The following is a 25,735-nucleotide window of genomic DNA, read 5'->3' on the forward strand; positions in this document are numbered from 1 at the left end:
AAAAATCTTTCCTTTCAGTTAAGAATGCCCAAATGGAAATGTCTCTGTCTTCCTCGGCATCCACATGGCCATAAAAGGATATCCCCTGGATACAGAATTCAGGAGGGATTCCTCTCTTGGGTGTGTGATGTTATGTTCTGGCTCTGGAAACGAAGGAATGTTCACTTAGCTAGTAAGTAACATAAGGTAAGTGCTTTACAGGTGTTATACATAGATCATCAAAAACAACTTTCAAGACAGGCTGTTACCCACCATCTCCAATTACAGACGAGGAGACCAGGGCGCTGGAAGGTTAAAGTGATATGCCCAAAGTCACACGGCCGATTAATGGCAGAAATGGGGCTCAGGCCCAGGCAACTCTTCCTCACTGCCATTATCTGCCGCCCTGGAGGGCACTCAACAGAGCATTTGCACTCCTCCCATCCCACCTACCTTCCTAAGTGCCTGGGGCCCTGGCTACACTGGTACTAAAAGGCCCCAGAAAACGTGTCACATACATGCATCAGAACTGCAGGCCAGATCCAAAATGCATGGGGCCTGCGTTATGGGGAACAGAACAAAGAAAATTGAAAAAGGTGAACTTCCTACTTGTGACTTTTAACACAGGAGCAAAAGCTGATTTGAAAATATTTTATTTTCCTAATACTTTGCTAGAAGTAGCCTATCTCTGAAGGTGGGGTTATATATATATATAATATATATATATATAATATATATAATATATAATATAATATAATATATAATATAATATATAATATATATTTGCAAGTATAATATATACTTGTATAATATATATACAAGTAATATATATATATATATATATATATATTTCTTTGGGTTATACTAAAGAATATCTTGACTACAAATTTGGTCTTGAGACATCCTTTAAAATGAATGTCTGCTCAGATATCCAGAATCAAGACTTTAGTTTCTGGTAGAAAACTGGACACTCAGCTTCCCCTACTAAATTGACATCCTTTGTGCCAGCCTTTTAACACTCTCTGAGGGTCTAGTGGCCTAATAAAATCATCGCTGTGATGATGTACTACATACTAATGGAAATCAAGGTGATTTTATTAAGAGACATTTTGCTTTATATAAGGAGTTAGATGGTACAAGTAATTTAAGATAACAAAGGTCTTCATTTTGTTGCAGAATTGGCTCACACTGCTGATTCAGCTTTGGAACAGGTACATGTTGAACACGGAAGGCAGGCAGAGGGCATTTGAACGTCACCTAGAGCCCAGGTCCCTTTGAAGTCAATGGGAGTCCTGTCTGCCCCATCATTATGGTGTTAATGGCATTATTTTCTTTGGCCATTAGCGTGTGCTGCCCGTCACTGCAAAATGCTAATAACTGCAGCTCTCTGGGGTTCCCCTGAGTAAGGGGTCTGGGAAAATTTATCTCCAGTTTCCAAATCAGACTGTCCCAGGCCCCCTGTAGCAACTGTGTTTTTCCCGATGTTCTCTTACATGTCACAAGGTTCTCAGAAAAAGCATTGATTCCCAGGGAACTGAAGCAAAGGGAGGGTTTGCCTTCTGGAAAGATCCTGCTTGCTTGTGGAAAAGTCGTCCTCAGGCTATGACCAAGCCAGCGCTGGAGACTGTGTCAAACCAGAAGCCACGGGGAGTGTGGGGATGTGGGACGGAGATACCAGGCCTGGGAGAAGCAGCCAAGAGAACGAGATTCACAGCTTACTGAGGTCTGATCCAGAAAGGGTCAGGCAGATGTGGAGGGAGCAGCGGCCAGTTTTCAGAGAGCAGGCCAGCAGTGGGTCATAGATCAAGGACTCACTGATGGCCACAGGATTTTATACAGGGAGTCTGCTCACTGATCCTGCTGTTCACCCTTTTGTTATGTATCCTGCTCGGGGAGGGGAGCGGGGAAGCTGCCTTCTCCCAGGTACCACAGGGCTTGTGATATGTCCCCTCCTCTTGGGGGTGGGTCCTCACTCAGGGAGGCACTGATCACTGTGGCCTTTAGAAAACCACCACAGCTCTTATAGCCCTGGCACGGCTCTACTTGGCCAGAGGATCTGGAGGGGAGATGGACACTTCCCTCTCTTCCTCTCGAGGTAAGAGCTAACCTTAGGACAGAACAGTCTTGAGAGGCCAGACAGGTAGATAAGTCAGGCCTGTCAGGAAGACAGCCCTCCTTTCCCAAACTTTACACATCAAGGGCTCCCAAGGCTCTGGGGCCCTTGTCCCTCCTGTCCCTTCTGACCAGGTTCAAGAACCTACTAAGTGGGGCTAGAGTTGGTTTTGCTGCCATAGCCAAGTAGCGTGAGCCGTCCTTGGCTTCCACGGACTTAGTCAAAATGGATTTCCATGCCTTGAACGTTCTGTGTAGCATTCCAAGTCACAGCCTCGGATCTGCCTTCTGGTCCAGTGACGTGCGCCTCAGCCATGTAGCAAATATTGTTTTACGAGTCCGTAATTAACGGCTGTCATTCTCATTTCTGTAGTTCCTGTGTGGTGCTTTCACAAACCTTTGCAACTGCTGTTTTTAATGTATTCTTTCCTAATGGTTTCTACATCCTATCCTGTATTTTTTAAATGTTTATTTTATAGTCCCTTCCAAGTGTTCGATCTGTGTAGTTTTTGTTTCTCCCATACTGATCTGGCTCTGCGTGCAGGTGAGATTTTCTGGTACAAGCTCATCTTCAGTAGAGGGCATCGTTCTGTGGGGGCCAGCCAATGTGCCACAGGCTGTGAGGTGTCTGCCCTAGTTCTGTGCAGGCATCCACGGAACATCAAGCACTCTTCTGTTTGGAGCATTTTGTTCCTCGGTCAGGGAGTCCCAATCCATGTGTATAACGTAAATTCAGATCCTACCCCAGAGCATGAAGTAAAAGGTTGGCTTTTAATTTTTTTCTTTTAATGTCTATTCATTCTTGAGAGATAAAGTGTGAGGGGGAGGGGCAGAGAGACAGAGAGAGAGAGACAGACACACAGACAGAATCTGAAGCAGGCTCCAGGCCCCGAGCCGCCAGCACAGAGCCCGACGCGGGCCTCAAACCCATGAATTGTGAGACCATGACCTGAGCCAAAGCCGGACGCCCAACCGACTGAGCCACTCGGGCACCCCAAAGGGTGGCTTTTAATTTTATTCACTGTAGACATTTTCTCCAGCCTGGAGCCCTAGGTCTGGCAGAAAGCTTCCCTAATACCCATCTGGGCCATGGGATGGAGTTTTCTTGACCCCGTCTCACAAACCAACAGCTCTTCAAGAGTTCTGGCTTTAGGCTAAAACCTCTCTTCTCACTCCTCTCCTTGATCGGACTCGAGGCCACGCTTCTTATCCATGCATGGGAATGAAAAGTCTAGCCTTTCACCTCCTGGGTCACTGTCGGTTCAGCTGAAGCTGGCCATTCTGATTTTAGTTCACTCGTTGCTTCGGTCATGCGAGAGTTTCCATTTCTTTCTTCTGAATTCAACTTGCATTAAAAAATGACAACGACAGTTTTGTTTGTTTGTTTTTCCATTCTATTAACTCTAGGATCACTCTGTGTCTCTAGCAGAAGGGCTGGCCGAGTTAACTCAGTCCAGCATGTTGCCAGAAGTGAAGCTTCTGGGAGTTGAATTTCATCTCAGGTACCCAGTCACTGAGTCTTGCTCTGAGCTGGCTAACACCCCGAAACTGCATTGATGCTGGGCATCGACGTCGAGCATCACTGCCTCTCATCCTCTGATGCTGAAATTGTCTCACAGATTAGATCTGTATCTCTCTTTGTAACCAAACCATGCCTACTTTTCCCTTCCCCTATGGACCCTTCTGGTGTCCAGCTAACTACCCTCTGGAGTGCCAGCCCCAGAGGATACATGTGAGGAAGGGACTTACTTGGTTGGCCAAAAGTTCTTCATTCCCTCTTCAGACAGACTGTTTGAGCAGCCTGACTAGATAAGAATCTTCCATCATGTGAAATCCTGTAACTTTGCAGGGCTCACAAAATCCCTCTAGGGATCTGAAGAAAACTGTGTATCTTGGGGCACCTGGGTGGTTCGATCGGTTGAGCATCCAGCTCTTGATCTCGGCTCAGGTCATGATCTCACGGGTTCATGAGTTCAAGTCTCACCTTTGGGCTCTGCGCTGACAGAGGGGATCCCTCCTTGGGATTCTGTCTCTCCCTCTCTCTGCTCCCTCCCCTCTTGCACACACTCTCTCTCTCAAAATAAATAAATAAGCTTAAAAAAAGGAATAAAAGAAAGAAAGAAAGAAAGAAAGAAGAAAGAAATGTTTATCTTGTCCCGAGGGACAAAAGTGCATCCACAGAAACTTCTGTATGAATTTCAGGGAGTCCTTAATCCCCCGTTTCATGGTAAGAACTTCTGTTCTGGGGGCTGATTGTTCTTTGGCAAATTGGAAACCCTAGTTTGCTAGTTTTATTCAAATCAACTCTAGTGAAAAACATTGTTAAAACGAGACCCTATGACATAACAACAATCTTTCAATTTGTCACTCCCCTGATGCCATCTTTAAACAAAACACCGGCACTGAGAGTAATGTCGATAATTAGTGACAATCTCCTATAAAATCACTTCCTCAAAGTGCTTTTTATTAAATAACTGAATTGTTACTGGAGCATAATTTCCTCAAACGCTGCTGACTCAAACCTCTGTCATCTGCAGGGCAGAAGTGGCTTCTTGAAACGAGACAGAACTAATGTGTCATGGTAGAAATAAAGCCGGAATCTAGATTTAATTTCCAGGTTTGGGGTCTGGCTTTGCCACTAACCATCAAGTGAGTCTGGAGAATTCCCAGTCTTCTCAGCTTCCTTTTCCCTTATCTGTAAAGTGAGCAAGTTGGACTAGATCAGGGGCTGACAAGCTAAAACCCACCAGTCGAGTCCTGCCTGTTACCTGTTTTTGTAAATCAAAAGCTGTGTTAGAACAGACACACTCCTTTACTTCTGTATCATCTACAGCTGCTTTCATGCCACAGCGGCAGTTGAATAGTCATGACAGAGGCCACATGGCCCACAAAGCCTGAAATAGTTACTATCTGGCCCTTTACAGAAAAGTTTGCCCTTGGCCTAGATGATCTCTCTATTCCTCTCCACCTCAGGATGATCAGTGATTCTTGGAGCTAAAGAGAGTATCACCCAGGGCGATCTAAGGTTACATGTAGAATAAATCGCTTCTATGATTTTGTTGAAGCAGCTCCCTCAACAACTGTTACTTAGGGAAGCCTATTGGTCAAGTGGAACTACTTAAAACAATCAAACTTCTCGTGTGCTTCTAACAGTTTCATAATCCAGACATTCAGTGATTCAGAAAGACTTTTCTCCAATGTATGCAAATCAGTGAGACTGTTAAAAATTACTCCCTCTGATAATATCCATTAATAAACACGATGAAGTTGGGGAAATACCCGACAATGATAGCATCTCTAGTCCCTTTTACCCAATTCGAAGCCTGTTTTGAAATGAGTGAGAGCATCAAAAACCAACTGAGAAACGTGCCCTTTCCACAAGTGTGGTGCTAACCTGAGCGTGAACTTGCCAGGCTGGGCATTCAGGAGAGTGATATATTTTTGTGATCTGTGTTGTCCAAGCCACCCTTTCCAAACATCACGGACCTGAGAAGTTACGGTGTCACAAGGGCATGGCTGGTGTGGCAGCAGACTTCCCAGAGGTGAGGGTTTCCCACCAAGTCAGACTTCCAACAATCTCATTAGATTGGAATGAATCTATATTTTACGTTGACTTTTTTATTCCTCTTCACTTAATTCATCCAGGAAAAGATTATTTGAACTAAGTAGCAAGAAATGTTTTTTCTGAAATTAACATATTTGAAAGTGTTAAGCCTCTACATTAAGGGCTGAAAAATGATACTGGAGCCAAAATTCCAAGTCTAGAGAAGCAGGGAAAGTCTCCTACCATTGATGTAACTTAATTTATGCTCTCAATCTACTCCAACCATTAGACTGCGAGTTCTCTTCCTAAAGCATCTTTGCACACAACCACTTTTTTGTTTGGGCGCAGTGAAAATAACATAGTGTGGGCTTTTTTGTAACTGACTTGGAAACGCACTTTCCAAACAGCTTTGAAAAACATCATCTGCCATTTTGTTCCAGTGGTGGCAATTGGAACAAATTGCCCCAAATGACAGGACACTTGTGATGACAAAAACCACGGTGTTTGAATCCCTCTCTACCTTCTCAAAAGCACAGGGGGTTTGGTCCCCAACCCAGCTGGTGTGGTTCCTTGGAGTCACAGCTACAGTTGGACATGTAAACACAAGATTCTCCAGAGGCGCCCAGACTGGATTGTGAGAACAGAAAGTCAAATTATTCCTGAGGAGCTTGACAAGCACTGGAGACTTCCCTGCACCTTGGGTATTAGGTGAACCAGGCACAAACTCCCAATTTTGGCAGTCTGGAGAGTTCTTGGTCAGCCCCATGATTGCTGATCTTGCTTGGGAACTTACCTTCTGCTTCCTGCTTGGTACCACAAGACATTTGATCTCACCACATACATTTTTCATTTGTGGTGCTTTTTTATTGTGTGTGTTTTTTTTTTTTCTGGAAGATTCCAAGCATCATTTCATGCATCTTACACAGCATTCCTCTGCCTTCCTCCTGGCCCACTACTTTAATTCCTTTTCCCAGGAATCATAGTCCCCCCCCCCTCTTTCTCTTTTCCAAAAAGATCCTTGACCCTGACAATCTCTTAAACTGATTCCTGTTCTTCCTCATGGGTCATGGCTTCATCTTTGCTCCCCTCCCCACATCCCACCTCACCCTTGTTCTCACTGAAAAAAAAAATTCTCTCTCTTGCTATTTGGGAGCAAAAACAATTGGGGAATTGTCTAGAATGAGAGCTTTTGCTGCTCACAGATTTTTGGGGGGTGAGGCAAGCAGCTAGGCTGTGGGTCACAGAAGTGGAGTGGGATGGACACGTGACTTTGTGATAGCTTAGACTGTTCAGGACTTATTAGCTTTTAGAGTCAATCCAGGCAGGGACAAAAGAACAGAAAATGTGAGCAATCAGCATCAGGGTCCCGTTGCTTTGCCGCTTTTAAATTTCTTTAGTTTCTCTAGTAAAGAAATTTTTGCATTGCCTTGTTTGGCGCTGAAACATCGGTCTTGCTCATAGCTCTGCTATGAAGTTCTTAGTTCCAACGTCTATCTCTGTTCAAATCTTGGTTCTATATTTTGCTTTACTGTTTATGTTTTCGTATTCAACTTCCTGGTCTAAACTCCGTCAACTTCACCTTCTGCCTAGTACAGTTGTAATACTTTCTAAATTAAGTGCTGGCAGTTCTCAAAATACAAACACCAAATTTATGAATGTCCCTTACATAAAAGAGCCTGCTCCCTCTTCCTTCTGTGTGGCATCATCCGAACTGTTGAAGGGAATTCTCCCTTCTCTGTGAAGTTCTGGCAGCAGGATGAGAGTTTCTCACATCCAGCTTTTTGAGTGGGGACTGATTTCCCCCAGGCACCATTGCACATGGTGGTCTACCTCCTAGATCAGCCCACAAAAGCCCCTTTAATCCATCATATAGCGGAGGAAGCCGGAGAAAAGACAACAGCTACAAAATGTTTTTTGCTGATGTGTAACATTTCACTGTCATTAGGGGTTAAATTTTCATAGCCACATGTATTACAATGTTTTTATGGGAAATGTTTGTTCCAGGTTCCCAAAACTGATTTACAAACAAACTCTTGGAAGAAAAATCCGATCTAAATTTAGCGCTCCCTAGATTAGTTTTCAGCACATATTCTTCCTTTTGTTTGCACAAGTCACCTGGGGACAGGTTTACTGAGGCCACCTCTGCAGGCAAACCAAAGCCGTGAGGTTGGCACCTGTCTAGTGTAAGCCACCCAGGTGTACAGGGGCCAAGGGAAAGGAGCCTCTGTAGCCAGAGAAAAGAGTTTTGGTTTCAACTTGGACTGAATTTTCTGGTCTACTATTACATCACTCTGCCTGTGTAGAACAAACATCAGACAGGTTTTGTAAGTAAATTCTCCCCTCACACCTTCTCAACTGTTGGATTTGTTGTCAATGAGTCTTCCTTAAAAAAAAAAATAGTATAGGGGCGCCTGGGTGGCTCAGTCTGTTGAGTGTCCAACTTTGGCTCAGGTCATGTTCTCACAGTTCGTGAGTTTAAGCCCTGCACTGCACTCGCTGCTGTCAGTGTAGAGCCCGCTTGGGACCCTCTGTCCCTCCTCTCTCTCTCTGCCCCTCCCCGGCTCACGCTCTCCCTCTCAAACATGAATAAACATTAAAAACAAAACCCAAATAGTATAAAACCTACACTTCCAAAATGGTACATCAGAGGGTTGTCCTTCACAATATGATGGAATTAACGCACGCTGGACTTACCCAGAACCCTTTGCTCCGGCACTATTCCTACAGCAGCCGTTTGACCGCATGAGAACATGGGCTTGGGGCCTTCCTTCTGGTGTGTTCACCTGAAGGACGGAGCTGTTTCTTGCGTCTAATTAACCATTACTGAAAAGGCTTCCTTGTGAATGCTGTTCTGGGGACACAAGCCTGGCTTCTGGGCCAGGTGCTCTGGGGTCCTTGCACTCATTGCCAAATCACCACAATAGTCAGGGTATGCCTTAAACAGACACTGTAGCTCTTTTGTTCACAAGGCTTGTAAGTGGCATTTTATTTAAGCAATAATGACTGGTAGAGAGGGCATTTCCTGATACTTAATGACCAACTGCAGGAATCGTGGGCCTGAGGCAATGCATATAATATGCTATTAAACTCTAAAATTTAAAAATGTAAAGAAAAAATAATTACCTTCTTATGCATGTTACCATGGATACTGAGTGTTGTTTATAGTTTTAGTCTTTTCCTAGAGGTTAAAGTCCAGTTGAGCAACCAATAAGCTAGGAGAACTTCAGTCTCAATTTCCACTCACTTTACAATGTTTGACATTACCTAGTTAGCACATGTTTCTTTAAGAAGGTGCACTCCACCCCTGAAATAGGGTATGTAACATGTGATATGGATTGCCGTAATAAGTATTCATATTTTATTGAACAGTTTGGCAATCAGTATTTAAAATCAGCTAACGTTGTAGATAATCACGTTCTGTTTCCCTAGAGTGGCAGTAACTTTCAGACCATTCTTCATCCACCCCCAAAGAATGTGCCATTTTTCAGCCTTCAAACTGCATGCACATATTTTATGCATTAGTGCCAGAAACACTTTTTCAGTTGGATCTATTATTACAGTGCATAACTCAGAGATTAACATTTAATCATGAAGGAGAAAATACTCAGAGAAGCACCTAATACTCCATAATTTACATGGTAACTATTTGTTCTATGATTTTTTCCACTCTTAGAATACTTTTCTAACTCTTAGGGAAAGACAGGACTTAATTAAATCAATTTCCCGACTCTGCAGAAATACTGCTGCAAATGAATGCAACTAACTCATCAGTATCTATTCTAGGAATAAAAGAACTCTTAGGAAAATTTAGAGACTTAATTTCATCTACAACTCCAAACCTTCATCCACAAATAAGTTTTCACAGTTATTAGATTTATCTGCTTTTAGTTTTCTGTATTCTATCACAATCGAAGGGTAATATAACAAGCCTTTATCACATTCTTAATACGGAAATAACAGTCATTTATATATTTATCCGTTCATTCATTTACTTACTTATCTATGAGGTATTTTTAGTGTACTGACCTTTATCATGAGCCAGATCATAGAAGCATGCGATTGAAAAAGCTAAGCTCCCCACTCTTTTTTATTTTTTTAGTTTATTTATTTTGAGAGAGAGGGCACGTGAGAGAGATTGAGGAAGGTGCAGAGAGGGAGAGAGAAAGAATCCCAAGCAAGCTCCACACTGTCAGCACAGAGCCTGATGTGGGGCTCGATCTCACGAACCATGAGATCATGACCTGAGCTGAAACCAACAGTCAGACGATTAGCTGACCGAGCCACACAGGCGCCCCTAAGCTCCCCACTCTTGATAAAATCTATCTGCTAGGGAGTCAGGCACGTAACATAAGTCACGGTGCTTGGCCAAGGGTGCCACACTTAGAGGTTTGACAAGAGGTGTTGGAGCACAAAGAAAGGTGAAGGCAACTGTCATGGATATTTAGGATGGCTTCTCAGATGAGGTGACAATTACTTTAGATGTGAACTGTAAAGCGCTATGCACAATTATAAAATTATTATTATAATTTTATTCCCTTAACTACTCTCCTATAGGAACACAAAGATGGAAAATTCCTAAAGAATCTATAACTCAGCTGGGAGTCGAATATAAAAATTTGGTAGTGGGGAGCCTGGGTGGCTCAGTCAGTTAAGAGTCCGACTTTGGCTCAGGTCATGATCCCACAGCTTGTGAGTTCAAGCCCCGCATCGGGCTCTGTGCTGACAGCTTGGAGCCTGGAGCCTGCTTTGGATTCTGTGTCTCCCTCTCTCTCTCTGCCCCTCCCCTGCTCACACTGTCTCTCTCTCTCTCAAAAAATAAATAAACATTAAAAATTTTTTTAAAAATTTGATAGTGGTTATAAAGCCCATTTTAACACATTTCTTCTCCAGATTTCTCCCCAAATATCCCTATCTATAAACAGTGCTAGATTTACATAGAGAACTATGTTTTGACAGTAGAGGACCAGGAGTTTCTGGGCAACGGAGGTGGGTACCTTCTGCTGTGCTGACTTCCACACGGAAATGCAATGCACCGGGTGCTGCATTTCCTGCTTTGATAAAAGGATGAGGAAAATCCTGACACTGTTCTTTGGGTGATTTTTATCTACAGACATCCAAATCATGCTCAGTGCCAGTGTGGTTTATCTGCATTCTTAGAATCAGACTGTACAAGCTAAAAGCTTAAGCTGTGAGTAAGAGGGAAATAAAAGAATCAGAAGAGAATTCATTAGGGAAGGCTGCCCTAGACCCCTTGGGTTTGAGCAGGACCTTTCAGGATGTAATGAACATACATTCACAGAGAAAGGCTAGCATGGACGAAAGGGGCCAGACAGCATCCAGTCAGTCCTTGGGGGTTACAGAAAGCAGATTAGTTCCCTGGAACAGAAGGGCTGGCAGCCTGGGGAGTAAAGAGAACTTAGATTAAAAAGATAAGGGCAGGAAGGGGAGCAGATGGTAAATGGTCCCGTCGTTAGCTTAAGGAGTATAGGTGGACTGGTAAATTCCTACTATCCTCAGGACTCTGCACAGACCTCATCTCTGGATTGCTTTCTCTGATCTCCACCCCTCACCTCACAACACGTACAATGTTGCACTGAAATGTTGTTTAAACATCAGTTTCTTCTCTTTCTCCACATCCCCAGCTCTTGCCTGTGAGGCAAGAGGCACTCGTTCTGTCTACTGTCTGCTCAGAGCCTAGCACGGTGCCTGTCGGTGAGTGCTGGCCACGCCTGAGGCAGGACTCGCTTAGCCGGCAAAGACTGAGGGTAGGCCCTGAACCCACACTGTTCTAGCAGTCAAGGAAACGGTGGTGATAAAGAAAGACCGTGTCCCTGATCATGTGGCGCTTCCACACAGTAGGCATCATTCTACACACACATTCTACACACAGTAGGATCCATTCTAAATTCTTACTGCCGAGCATACCTGAAGAAACTGAGAAAGATTCTTTTGGATCGAGTATGGGGAGGAGCCTGCAGTTCCAGTCAGAAACTTCATCAGGGGGACGCCACCTTATTGCACGTGTGAACGTATGAGGAGCTAGATCTGGAATGATGAGAGGGAGAAGCCCTGGGGAAAGATGGCCCTTCAGATGGCCAACCAGGGCCGAACACGTAGCCAATACTAAAAAATTCACCATTATTTTCAACAGCAGCTTTTTCAGTGGAAAAGTCAGGGGAAAGTGCAAATGTGTTCGAAAGGAAGAGGAAAAGTACTGCTCCAAGTGTTTTGAGATCAAAATGCACATTGATGAGGCAAACAGGAGGGCTAGGCTCAGTATTCTCATAAGCCAGCTCCCCTGGTGCTGGCTAAATCAATCGGGAAGTCCACGGGAGGGAGACGACCTAACCTAATTGAGAAAGCACACAGACCCAAAAGATGTGAGCTCTGAATCACTCGCCCCAACTGCCCTGCTCCCCTTGTCCCCCCACTGCGCCCGCCCTCAGCAGTCCCCTGGACCCCGTGGGCCCTAGCTTCAAAGCTGGGAAGCATGAGGAGACTTGTGCTTACACTCCTTTTAACCAGGGACTTTTAGAGCTGATGGGATCATCCAGACCATGAAGGGAAGAGCTGGGGATGGCAGGAAGGAGGGCAGGAAAGGGGGATACAGGACCCACCGCATGCAATGACCTCACATGATGAATTAGCTTGTATGAGAAGCATGACAACCAATAGGAAAGCTAGTTCACTCGCCTCCTAAGAATCATACAAAAAGGGGAAAACATTGTCAGCTCTTTACTTAAGTCAAAAGAAGAGGCACATGTGTCCAACTTCCACTGCGTTGTTTATTGGAAAAATCCGCTTGTGAACATGGCCATTCAGGCTCATTATTACATGAGGAGTGTCAGCAAATGATCGTGTGTGTATTTTCTTTTCTTTTCTTTTTTCTCAAAGTTTTTTTTTGTTTGTTTGTTTGTTTGTTTTTAGTTTATTTATTTTGAGAGAGAGAGTGTGCATGCACATGAGCAGGGGAGGGGCAGAGAGAGAGAGGGAGAGAGAATCCTAAGCAGTCTCCACGCTGTCAGTGCAGAACCCGATGTTGGGGCTTGAACTCAAGAATTGTGAGATCACGACCTGAGCCGAAATCAAGAGTCAGACGCTTAACTGACTGAGCCACCCGGGGGCCCCACGTGCATTTTCTTTATGCCTGTCCCCTTCCTGACACTCAATACATAGACTGTACAGAAGTTTCCGGGGAAGAGGGTATGTGGGCTTATCCTACTTGGCACAGTTAGAGTTCTAAGTTGGGTAAACTTGTTGAAGAGGCTTTCTGAACTACTTCCTCAGGTCAATAACTCTTGGTCATGGAAACACTCAGAGGAAGCACCTTGCTCTTTTCCCCGAGTTTAGCAAAATGTGACAAGACCTGCACTTAAAGTGGCAAAGAAGATAATAAACTCACTTCGATCACTTGTCCAGGCGTTAAATGAACACGGGAGCAAACAGGCAGGATCTGGAGACACACTGCAAAACCTCCGCAAGGTGTAGAGAGCTGCTATTGGGTGAATCTAAACTCCTAATTCAGGAAAAGACTCACAGAGTTTCGTAAAAATGAATCATGTTTTTAAGTTTCTACAGTTGCCCCTGGAATGCGTACCTCAGCAGATATCTGAATTATTAAACGTTTGCTTTATCAGTGTGGTTTAGTTGCAAGAGCTGATTAGGCTGAAAAACAAACCATGCGTGCAAAGGAGGCACAGAACCTTAGGAGTCCAGAAATGAATCTATGAATCCACAAGTTCTCTTGAAATTTCTGACCATGTATCAAAACTCTGAGGAATGTCTGCAACTACTTACTTTGTGGAAATGCATTCTCTCTTACAAAATGGCTAAAATCCCAACAGAGAACTGAAATCAGAGTTGGAAATCTGGCCTCTGAAGTGAGATATGCCCAGATTGAGTGTACTTAGGAATTCTCACAAAAAGAGTTCAGTTTGCTACATATATGTGTATTTGATTCAAATCAATTGGCAACCAGCTAAAGAGACTCATAATTATAGTCTGGCATTAATAAAATCAACTAGTTCGTATAACCAAAGTGTTTTATCACCAGCCTTTGAATACAAATTATTTCATCTGGTAATAACCCAAGTTTTAATGGCTGTTATAGGTCGTGTTCCCAGGAAGCAGTTTATTGAGTACTCTTGGGATCACCTGGGAAGCGGGAGGGGCAAAGTCAGATTAACAGAGGGAGAAGTTGAGACGTAACGCAGTCTTGGTGAAAGCATCAGCCAACCCACGTGAGGTAGCCTTTGAGAGCTGACCCAAGTTAGGGCAAGAGGTCATTCGGTGAAGGTTGTCCCTGGAAGACAGTGTGACCTTCAGATGACCAGAAAGTCTTCTTTACATGAGGCAAAACCCACAGGCTAACAGGTAAGGAACACCTTCTCAAAGAACTCCCCGCAGCTGGAGAATAAGACCTTTATTCCTGAATAGGAATCTGTACAGTGCATCAAAGCATCACTACAGTCCACCTTTTACAGCACTTGGATCTTCTTCTTCGTATAGGTTCCAAGAAAAGCTCCTCTAAGATACCAGTGGGCTTCTGTTCCTAAGGGGACCTTAATGGAGGAAGGTTAGTGGAATAAATTATAGATTTGGTGCTATATCTGATTTCAGGGTGCCTACTAATACTCATCTTCTTCTACCTGTTATCCACTAAAGATGTTCCTCACTGTCAAACAGGCATGTCTGCTGATCTTGGGGCCTTTCCTAGTGGTGAGACCAATCCCTCATTCCTGAAGGGTCTGAGCTCCTAACCATTATGCCTATCAGGCTGTGGTAGATTTTCTTCCAAAGTTGGAGTAGGGAAACCATGAGGTACCTAAGCAGATCACCTAGGTTCTACATTATTCTTCCCTTCCCTGCACATAACAATATCTCCCTATCTCTTCCTTGCGATCAGGTTCAATGATCCCTTCCAAGACAGTGACTTCTCATATTTCCTGTTGGTTCCTTGGTGCAAGGAGCTAGAATTGCCCATGGATCAGCCATACTTAAAGTTCAAAGAGGCAACCACTGTGTCTCCTGTCAGAAGTATCCCCCCTTTAGGAACCAGGATCTCAAAATTCACAGGGCTCCATTTTGTGAGGATAAAAAGGCAAAATTCTTCAAGTAGGACACTGGGAGTGATGGTCAGAAGGACTGCTTCCACTTCGAATCCTTGGTTCCTGGACTCATGCGTTCTACCCATTGCGAACACAGTGCCATTTAAAGGTCTTTGATTTAAGGTCTACTCTGAATCCTGAAGAATGGTATTCCATCCTAAGAAGTATCACCTTTGAGCTGGCACATCAGTTAAGCTTTCAACAGGTCTGTCTATGCTATGCTCTCACTGGCTGGCAGCTTCTAGATGTATAGCATGAGATAGAACCAGTGGAGTCATGCTAAAAAATGTGTTCTTTGGTCTGATGTGATATTATATCGGATTCCATGACAGTAGATTTAACACTGTTTAAGCCTTGGATAGTGGTACTAGCTGAGGCCCTGAGAGCAGGAAAATATAAACCCATATCCAGTATATGTGTCCATTCATGTTCAAATGAATTGCCATTTCTTCCAGGTTGGAAGATGTCCCATGTCCCAGTCTGCCAGAGTGTCAGGTTGGTCCTCTTAAGGGACGGGGCTATATTGGGAGCTCAGCATCACTCTCTGCTACTGGAATGTTAGCCATTTGGCAGCAGCATTAGCTGGAAAAACTTTAGTAATTGGGAGTCCAGGCTAGTGGGCCCAGGCATAGCCTCTACCCCTGCCACCATGGCTCTTCTGTTCATGTGTCTATGGTGCCAATACTAGAAGTGGCTGATGACAGAGGCTGGGTGCCATTAACTGGTCAGTCATTTCATCTTCTTGCAGGCTTAGTGCCTTCCTCTTGGAGTTCCAACATGCAGTACAAAGATTCTCCCACAGTATGCCCTCTCAGGTCCGTCCACATGTCTGCTCCAGACGTCCTGGTTGCCAGTCTGCCCATTTTCTCCTTCTAGGCCCTTGTCCATCTGGTCAAGCCATTTGCTATAGCCCATGAGTCTAACCTCAGGCCACTTCTCTTTCGACACAAAGCAAATGACCAGGGACACCACCTGAAGCTCTCCATCACCACTGTTGTTCAAGACTACCCTTGACTGGGGCTAGAGTGCAGTCACTGTCTTCAGCTTGCACCCACAGACAGAGCTGGTCCACCCATGCAGCAAGCTTAAGCTCCTTCCTCTTCAGTCTACTGATCATAAAGGATCCTCCATATGGCCATAGGTGTGAACTGATGGGAAGGTGCTGGTCCAGTAACAGTGGGTGACATGAAACCCTCATGTCAGCTGGGCTGTGTGCCCTGGTCCTGCTTGTGCTTAATTCCAGAGGTACCAGTCCGGCCTTACACTGGATTGTTCCTTGGCCTACCCCATGACATGATGTGGTCGTTCTGACAGAGCCCAGTTGTGATGGGCTCGTTTGGCCATATGGTCAAGGGGCGTCCCATGGCTAGGAGCTCTGTCTCTACTGGGTCCCCACAGCATGTAAGAACTATTGTGAGAAAGTATAGAATTCCCTGCTGCCAACGGTACAACCATCCTCCAGAAGCCTGGAGGTCTGCATTGTGATTTTCCCATTGGGGCTTGCCAATAACTCCACATGGCATTTCTTCCCAGCACTGATGCCTCTAACACCAGAAGCCCGAGTAGGAGGACTGCTTGCACCACAACCCAGACCCAGTGCAGAACTCTTTCCTTTTCTGGTCCTTCCTCAAAGCTGTTAACCTCTGAATGGTATTCTGGTTGGAGCAGTTTTCCCAAAGGTGGAAAATGCTGCTTCCAGAACTCGAATGCACACTTCAGGTTTTACACTTCCATCTTATGGTGGAGAAGCAAGATGGAAAACCTGGTGTCTTACTTCGGATGTGATGTCCTGGCATGCCCCTGACCGCTGCACCCATAAAAGCTGTACCACTATGGCAGGTGCCCAGCAGGATGCAGACATGAATCCAGAGGCTTATTATTAGTGATGAAACAAATTCAATAAATGGTCTCCAAATGGAGACAATAAAGTTTTTCCACTGCTACTTTCAAAACCCATGATTTTCTTATCATTTTAAAAGCTTTGTCACATGGTAAGGGTATTATATGTGCCTCTGGGCCATTTGAGCCCTGTGATTTTTTTTTTTAAGTCCTACTCACGCTAATCTTTGCTTATTTTTACTCCTCAAATCCATAAATAGAGCAAGATAAAATGAACAAATAAAAAACTTAGGATGAAGTTAAAAATACAGATTGGAAAAATTAAACAGAGCCAGGTTAAAGTTAGCCGACGAAAGCACGGGGCCAAAGCTGCCGACCAGCTGCCAGATGCAGACGGCAAACTTCACCCTGGGTCCTGCTGTGCTGAAGTAAAGGCAGCCAGGATTCCTCACTCTCACTAAGTCCCACCATATCCAAAGGAAGGAGAGAGGTAACCCCTTTAACCATCTCACAAAATAACTGGACGGAGACGCTCACAGTGAGAAGAGGGATGGGGTGGGACGAGAGGGCGTGAAGACCAGTGTAAACACTATCACTTCCTTTGGTAAAAAAAAAAAAAACAAAAAAAAAAAACAAACAAACAAAAAAACATAATGTCAAAATGACTTAGCCCGGGTCTCAGATGGCAGATCCTGAGACAACGGCTTAAGTGAAAATACTTGATTGTAGAGTGTGATCCAGAGAGTTGGAGTAAGGGACATGAAGAATGAAGCAGAAAAGGATGGAAAACCAATGCAAAGACGAGTCACAGCTCCTGGCAAACGGTTGCTGGCTCTGTGTGTCCTGCCTGAGTTGCAGGAAAGCCATCTCGGGACGGTCCACCTTGGGGGAAGAAAGGAAAGCATTTATCCATTAGGGCTTCTGCTTCGTAGGTTTGCCCTGAAAACTTATGCCACTGTGTTTCGGGCTTAAGTCAGCACATGCGCCCTGAGTGGCTCAGAGCACCTCCGGGGCCAGTGGCAAATGTCCAGCAGAGGTGTGAGGCTGGGCAAGAGGCAAGGCCCTGTCAGGCTGCACCTACAGGAAGCTGCTCAGAGCCTGAATCAACAGCTGGAATAAAGGGCAGGGGGTGCCCAAAGGTGAGAAGTGGTACCCAAGAGGTGCACAGGGCACACTTCACGTCTAAAACTAGATGTTGCTTTTAAAGCTTCTTTTTAGAGAGAATCTTTTGATGTTTAGCACATTTCTGATCCCTCAGCAGTGACCCCCTGTAAGATTTAAGTGATATCAGCATATTTGGTCCAAGTACCATTCTGGGCATGGAGATTCGATCCACGAATAGAGGCAACCTTTAAGAAGTATGTCCTGGGATGCCTGGGATGGCTCAGTTGGCCGACTCTTGATTTTGGCTCAGGTCATAATCCTGACGTTCGTGAGACTGAGTCCTGAATCAGGCTCTGGGCCAACAGTGCGGAGCCTGCTTGGGATTCTCTCCCTCTCTCTCTGCCCCTCCTCTGCTCACGCTTTTGCTCTCAAAATAAATAAATACGCATTTTAAGAAGTATGTCCGTTGTTACCTGCTTCAAAGTATAAAGCTTTCATGAATGCGTCAAAGATTATATCTGAAAACAGATTCACTCTAAACATCTAGTCTAGCAAACTCTACCCAAGTGAATGTTCTACACAGAAAATAAAGACTTGGAGTAAAACTGTCGATATTATACATACAGGTAAGAAATCATTTCTACGTTCGCTTTCAGAGTACCTTTGAATTTCCGGAAGCAGCTTTCTTTTATGCCGGGAAAGCATGAAAGTGCAATGTTTAACATTAAGCGCAATGTTAAAACAATGTGAATTTTCACACTGTGGTCTAACATACAGGCCCTGAAAATTCTTCCTCTCTGAGACGCCAATATCGATTTTTTCCGTGGTCAAAGTAAGCTCCAACAAACAAGACAGGAACGCATTCACTCTTTCATTGTAAGCAGGTTTCTATTCAAAATAATATGGGCTTCTGGATCACAATCCTGTTGCTGAGGAACTTAACACTTGGCTATGAAGTCAGCCCTGGAAAATTGATAGTAGGCAAACTTTTGAATTTTGATGCACAGCTGCTACACTCCTCTCTGAGAATACAATATAATGAAATCACAACTTAAGTTTACTTAGAGGGAGAGCTCAGCAAATGCTGTTAAAGAACTGCAATCCTTCTGGCTGGAAAAGTAACGATGAACACCCAGAATGCCTCACTTGAGCTAAGAAGGCAGCGAGCAGAGAAAAATTCCTCCCTTAGGCCATAGTCCTCTGTGATCCTGCTCCACTAACAGGAGACTTAATTAGTTAAATTAACCTAGTAAAGGTTAGATATTTAATTTTTAATTTATTAATTATTAGCAGTTAAATAAAGTTTATATCCATCATGAAAAGCCTAAATGCGCATGAGAGCTTTTAAAACCTTAACAACATTGTAAATTAGGTACCACTATTTCTGGTCACAAACGGAAGTGTCTGAGGTACAGAGAGGCAAGAGACTGCCTCAAAATCACACAGCTACGATGTCATAGGGCTGCACTGTAGCTCAGACAGTCCTATGTCACCAATGCCTCTCCATCTCCGCCCTTGTTCTCTCGATAAGGTCAAAACACAAGGAACAAATTTGTCCAAGGTGTAACAAAGGAACCAGGCGGAAGGAGACAGCCTCCATGCTGGCAAATCAATCTTGGTTAGCTCTCCCCACAGCAGCTCCTTCTACCTTCCAGGGCCTGGGAGAAGTCGGGGAAAATGGTGCAGCAAAGTTACCATTACCCTTCATCCACATCAGCCAGCTTCTAAACGTTACTAGACGCTCCTTGAAAACCAGCAATCTGGGTCAGGACGCTGTGCAGGAGCCCCTTAAAAGCTCTATGCAACCCTGTCTTCCCCAGACTTGCCTCATGATGGTATCTCTCTTGGGGGGGGGGGGCAGCAACCTCACACTGATTCTGTAGAGGAGAGTTTTGAAATCACTGCACTGCGGGGATACCACAAAATAATAAATTCTAAAAGGTCATTCTGTTTCCATGTTGTACCCGTGGGACTCAGAGTGGAGGAGGGCCCACAGTTTGGCCTCACCTCCAAAACAGAAAATGCATGAACGCTTTGTCCTTAACTTTAAAAAGCCTGATTACTCATGGGTTCACCAAATACTTAGGGAACGTGGTGGGGGCAGGCACTGTGTTGGATATGTATGTAGACTGTACCCATGAACAGGCTAGTTTCTGCCTCAAGAAGCTCACAGTTGGAAAGAGACAATAAACTTTGTCCAGCTGTGCATGTCTTGAGAAGTGCGACATGCCACAGGATCGCTTAATAGGACGACCTTATGTTGGTTGTACAGGCACCAAGGAAGTGACATTTCACCTGAGGCCTGAAGAATGGGCAGGAGGTAAACAGGGTTAGGGGGAAATCCACGCAGAGGGACTTGTGTGGATAAAGGGCCCTTCTCCTAGGAAGCTTCTGCTCACCCTTCCAGACTCAACTTAGACCTCCTTCTCTCTCCGGAGGCTCGATCGAGGAACCCAACTATTGCACTGAACACCCAGAGTCCTGGTTAGCTGTTTCCTTGCACCCGGCCCACCTCACAGAGCGGCCACATCTGAGGACCCCCGGGTCTTGTTTCTTCATATCCCCAGCCGGTTGCCTGCTATCCCGCAATACAGAGGCACAATAAGACGCTTGTCAAAGAAGGAAAGGGAAGAAAAGAGGAAAGTAATTCACTAATAATAACCTAGCTGTATGCACAGGTTCATTCTCCACCAAGTCTCGTTTTTTGTCATACACAAAGAGAAACAGTTATACTCAGGGCTCACAGGTCCACCTCCACTTCACACGTTAATTTAGTCTCCAAACATTTGTGTTAGGACCTACAGCCACAATAATGCAGAAGATGCAGTGTCTGTGTTCCAGGAGCTTATGATTTAGTGATGGAAACTCAGAAATGCAGGGCTTTCTTTCTTTCACCCACTGTGAAGCACAAAAGGCAGGACGAGTTCCGATGTCAACTGTCCACGCAGGATCTGGGCCTTGCCCACTGAAGGCTGGCTTTAAAGCTGCCAGCCCAGAGTCCTGCCCACGGAGGGGCTGAGCTGGATTTCTCACTCTAGTTGCAGTAAACTTTCCTGCCCCTTCACGTGTTCCTCCCAGCAAGGCTGAGACGACCCAAACTCCGGCTGCCCGAGGAGAGGGACCGCGGGGCCGCCCGACCCTTCGTCACCGAGCGGGATCGCCGCCCTCCAGGCCGCCCACCTCCAATGCTCCGGGCGGCGCAGCCCGCGCCTCTGCAGACCCGGGACGAAAGCGGGCGTCGGGCGCTCAGGGGGAGCAGCGCGCGCCTATCCGCCGGCCCGCCCCCACCCCCGCACGACGTCACCCGGATCACGTGAGTGACCGCCCCCCGCCCCCCGCCCCCACCGGCTCAGCTGCTCTGCCCGGGAGCGGGGGGAGTCGGGGACGGGCGGCGCGTCTGCTCGGCCCCTCCCCGACCCCTCCCCCGGAGCCGAGGCGAGGCGTTAAGCAGGGGGCTCCGGTGAAATTGGAACCAGTGTTCTAAATTAAGGGGAGCAGATGTCCCTGTTTTGCTCGGGAGGCCTGGGTGGCCTGCTGTTCAGACAGAAATCGTTGAGGCACTGACCTTCCGGGGCCGCTGTCAATCTCCGCGTGCAGATGGCCAGCCCGAAGCCCTGCCCGCTCCTCTGCATTGGAAATGCGGCAGCAGGGGGATCCGGGCAGCTTGAGAGAAAAGTCTGCGTGGGGGGGTGGGGGAGGAGGCCCGGGGGAGACAGAGGGCAGGAGAAAAAGGCCTGCTCCGCGCACAATGGAGCCCCCGTGGCGGCCCCTCGGAGGACAATGCGGTCCCCCGGGACCCGCGGTTGGCTGCGCCAGGCCGGCCGGCCCGCGCTCCAGCTGCCTCTTCAGAACAAGGCCGTGCAAATGTGCCCACTTGATTCTAAATCCTCTTAGGCGCTATCCATGTGAACGAGGGAAGGGGTGGCCTTAACAATCCTTTACAATCGGAGGCCTGGGAACCCCGGTGCTCGGCAAAATGTCTGCACCACGCATGCAAATGGAGTCCATCGCTTGGAGAGATCGGCAGAAAATCTCTCTGCCCGGTAGTCGGTGAACAAAACCAACCGCCTGCAGTAAACACTCATAATCTGCCCCTTCGATGTCACGCAGGGTCCTGAAAATTTTTCAGGGTGTTTCCCCCAGAAGAGACTTAAATGTTCAGAAAAGCCAGCTAAGCTGCACAAAGTCATTAGTCACCCAGGTATTTACACTGTTTTTCCTATTTCCTTTCTCTCTTGGCCTCTGTGGTCAGTAGTATAAAATTCCTAGGAACTCCCACCTAAACACCAGCTTCCTGTTTATGCTCTCAGTGGCTTTAACGTTTAGCTGTTAAAAGCAGTTGACCAAAGCTCTATGCAAAGATCAGCAAAGGTTTGCAGGTGAATGGGGGGGGGGGGGGGAAGAAACCCCAAAGGAGTAGGTCAAAGGTCCAGGTTCATTTTTAATCACTCGTGTCAAAATCACAGGAGAAAAAAAGATAAAATTAAAGTGTAACTTCATGCCTACGATCTTGGTTCATTTCATTTGGCCCCTGTGTCTACAGCATGAACCTATAAAATACGCTAGTCTAAAGGATGAACATTTTCATTTCTAGCCGTCAAAAAAGCCTTTTTTTCAATGTGGCATGAAATTCCTTTGTTTTAGAAGGTTACAGTTCACACATAGGCACAGTCTGTGTGCGCCTGTATGTGCCTTACACCTCGCCATGGCTGTTCTTGATGTTGCTGTGCAAAATGCTGCACTTAGGTAGCTATTTGAATTAAAGCCTCCCTGACCTGGGAAAGAACCCTAGAGGGCACCTCACCTAGCTCTTGCCTGTTACAGAATTCCGTGCACAATTCCCAGGGAGTGATTAGCTATTTTGTGATAGAATCTCTGTAGAACTCCCTTCCTTAGAAGATAGCATCTCTCGGGGGCGCCTGGGTGGCTCAGTCGGTTGGGCGTCTTAGGCTCAGGTCATGATCTCACTGTTCGTCAGTTTGAGCCCGGCATCAGGCTCTGTGCCGACAGCTCGGAGCCTGGAGCCTGCTTCGGATTCTGTGTCTCCCTCTCTGTCTGTTCCCCCCTGCTTGCGCTCTGTCTCTCTTGTCTCTCAAAAATAAATAAAGATTAAAAACATTAAAAAAAAAAGAATATAGCATCTTTCCTTGACAATTTTTTTTTTTAATAAACTTTTCCCATATATAAAACTGGAGTCTGTCTTCGTGGAGACTAACAGAGTCATGCAGAATAAATCTAGTCTCTCTTCCACATGATGCTACCCTTCAAATATTTGGAGGCAAGGCTCATGTCCCCTCAATCTTCTCCCAGAGAAAACATCTCCAGATCCTTTAGTAGTTTCCCCTGTGGGTCTGAGTCTCCTGCACTGTCTGTTTCATGTTATCTAGTGATGCTGCGGTTAATCTAAGTCCCTTTGAAGCTGAAGATAGGGCTTCAATTCATGCTGCAATTCGGCGCATGGGAGGAGTATGGCTCAAAACTCAACAGGGAGAATCGGTCTGACCGTGTCCCAAGTTGTTCCAACAAAAATAAATTTTGGTTTTCCATGTTAGTCTTTTTTGACTGTGTGTCAGTAATGCCAGACTCCGTGATGAAGCCGAGGCACGAAGGAGAAAGCCGTATTGTGTGCCAGCACTGGGCCCTACACGTTCTGCATCTTACCTTCACGAAAACACTCTGAGTAAGTACTACCGTCACTTCTCTTTTACAGAATCAGGGCTGAAATAATCCGCCCAAGATCACACAGCTAATAAATAGTAGAGTGAGGTCTCTAACCTGTGACTTGTAGACAAAGCTGCTGCCCTAGGGTCTTGTGGTCAAAACTGAGATCCTGCATGTTTTCTTCAGCATGCTCTTGTGACATACAGCTTTAAGTCAAGGCCAGTTTGTATGCATCATCTTTATACAGCTACAAAAAAATTCTGAAATACAAGAACTTTAGGCGGGAAAAAAAGGTTCTTTCTGGAAGCAAATGAAACAGAAATTCCAAGGTAATGCCCAAAGTCATCCCAAACATGCTTTTATTCCAGCGGTATTACTTAACAGCAAAGTGTTATATTACCCTTGAATTTCCTGCCTTAGGCTAAGAGTAGGCCAAGCCCTTGGCGCTAAATTGTTCCCTGTATTTGGACTATAGCACAACCAATGCCATTGCCCCTTACTCACGCCTGCTCTCCAGCATGTCAGTTAGTCAAGAAAGAGGGAAGAATATGTTTCCCGTGCACACACTGTAATTTTTTTCCAGGGTGGCTCAGCCTGCCAGAACAAAAGTAAAACCACAGAGAGAAGATTTAGATCAGCCTCTTGATCGCCCTGCTGCTATTTTACAGTTTTAGGAGGGGTTGAACATCAAGCACTTGAAACTGTCATCTACACATTCCTTCTCAGAATAAAGCAGCATTAGCATGTACACTGCCGAATTATTTTCTACCCCAAAATTTTGGAAACTCTTTCTCTCCGGGAAAATACTCTACAGAAGGCACACTGAATTAACGGAGTTATTTCTAAGGAAGGCTCTTACAGTCTGCAGTGAACTGTCATGTGCTGACATCCGGCCAGGTGGACTCTGAGCCTTAGCAGACATGTTGCTTAGCCGTTTAGATGTTCCTAATTTGTTTTTGATTATAAATAGTGCTTGAGACACCTTTTCCTTACTGCCTCATCTGAAGGACCCTCCACAATCACTGTCACATGAATCTGTGTCTTTTCTTCATAGTATTTACAGCAATCTAATGCTGTTCTTGCTTACATGTTTGTTACTGTTCTACCTTATCTAGATCACACTGTGCATAAGACAAGTACCTTCGTCTGTCTTGTTTATTACCAAGCATATATTTTTTTGAATAAATACATCTTCGGGGTGCCTGGGTGGCTCCGTCTGTTAGGCATCCGACTTTGGCTCAGGTCATGATCTCGCCATTCATGAGTTCGAGCCCCGCATCGGGCTCTGGGCTGAGAGCCTGGAGCCTGCTTCAGGTTTTGTTTTCTTCTCTCTCTACCCCTCCCCCACTCACCATCTGTCTGTCTCTCTCTCAAAAATAAGTAAACATTAAAAAATTTTTTTAGGGGCGCCTGGGTGGCTTGATCGGTTAAGCGTCCGACTTCGGCTCAGGTCATGATGTCACGGTCCGTGAGTTCAAGCCCCGTGTCGGGCTCTGTGCTGACAGCTCAGAGCCTGAAGCCTATTTCAGATTCTGTGTCTCCCTCTCTCTCTGCCCCTCCCCTGTTCATGCTCTGTCTCTCTGTGTCTCAAAAATAAATAAACGTTAAAAAAAATTAAAAAAAAATTTTTTTAAATAAATACATTGTGTGTGTGTGTGTGTGTGTGTGTGTGTGTGTAGTTCTTGTACAATTCTTTTCTTAAATCCTTGGAGTAGTCAAATTCCTACTGACAGAAAGTAGATCATAGTTGCCAAGGGCAGGGGCAGGGAGAATGGAGGAGAGTTAGTGTTTAATGGATACAGAGTTTCAATTGGGGAAGACAAAAAAATTTGCAGAGGATGTACGACAATGTGAATGTACTTAATGCCACTGAACTGTGTACTTAGAAATGGTTAAAATCATAAATATTAGAATGCGTATCTTTAAAAAAAAATTTTTATGTTTATTCATTTTTGAAAGAGAGAGAGCACAAGCAGGGGTGGGACAGAGAGAGACGGCGACACAGAATCTGAAGCACGCTCCAGGCTCTGAGCTGTCAGTACAGAGCCCGATGCCAGGCTTGAACTCATGAACCATGAGATCATGACCTGAGCCGAAGTCAGAAACTCAACCGACTGAACCACCCAGGCACTCCTAGAATGCATATCTTTTAACACAATAAAAATAGATTCTTTGAATTGGAAATCTTGGGCTAAGAGTGAGTATATATATTTTATAAGTTTTTAATGTTTATTTATTTTTGAGAGAGAGAGAGAGAGAGAGCACGAACAAGGAAGGGGCAGAGAAAGAGGGAGACACAGAATCTGAAGCAGGCTCCAGGCTCAGAGCTGTCAGCATAGAGCCCGACATTGGGCTCTAACCCACAGCTGTGAGATCATTACCTGAGCTG

At 45.3% G+C, this 25,735-nt stretch overlaps 1 long non-coding RNA gene across 1 annotated transcript; it reads left to right on the top strand.

Moving 5' to 3' along the window:
* The first annotated feature begins 20,619 nt into the window (after positions 1–20,619).
* Positions 20,620–24,094, top strand: LOC122472238. The gene is made up of 3 exons (XR_006294390.1): positions 20,620–20,998; positions 23,238–23,365; positions 23,930–24,094. It is a non-coding gene; the product is annotated as an uncharacterized LOC122472238 (long non-coding RNA).
* Positions 24,095–25,735: the final 1,641 nt, after the last annotated feature.

The sequence above is a fragment of the Prionailurus bengalensis genome, chromosome B4 (genome assembly GCF_016509475.1).
Source record: "Prionailurus bengalensis isolate Pbe53 chromosome B4, Fcat_Pben_1.1_paternal_pri, whole genome shotgun sequence".
Classification (NCBI taxonomy): Eukaryota; Metazoa; Chordata; class Mammalia; order Carnivora; family Felidae; genus Prionailurus; species Prionailurus bengalensis.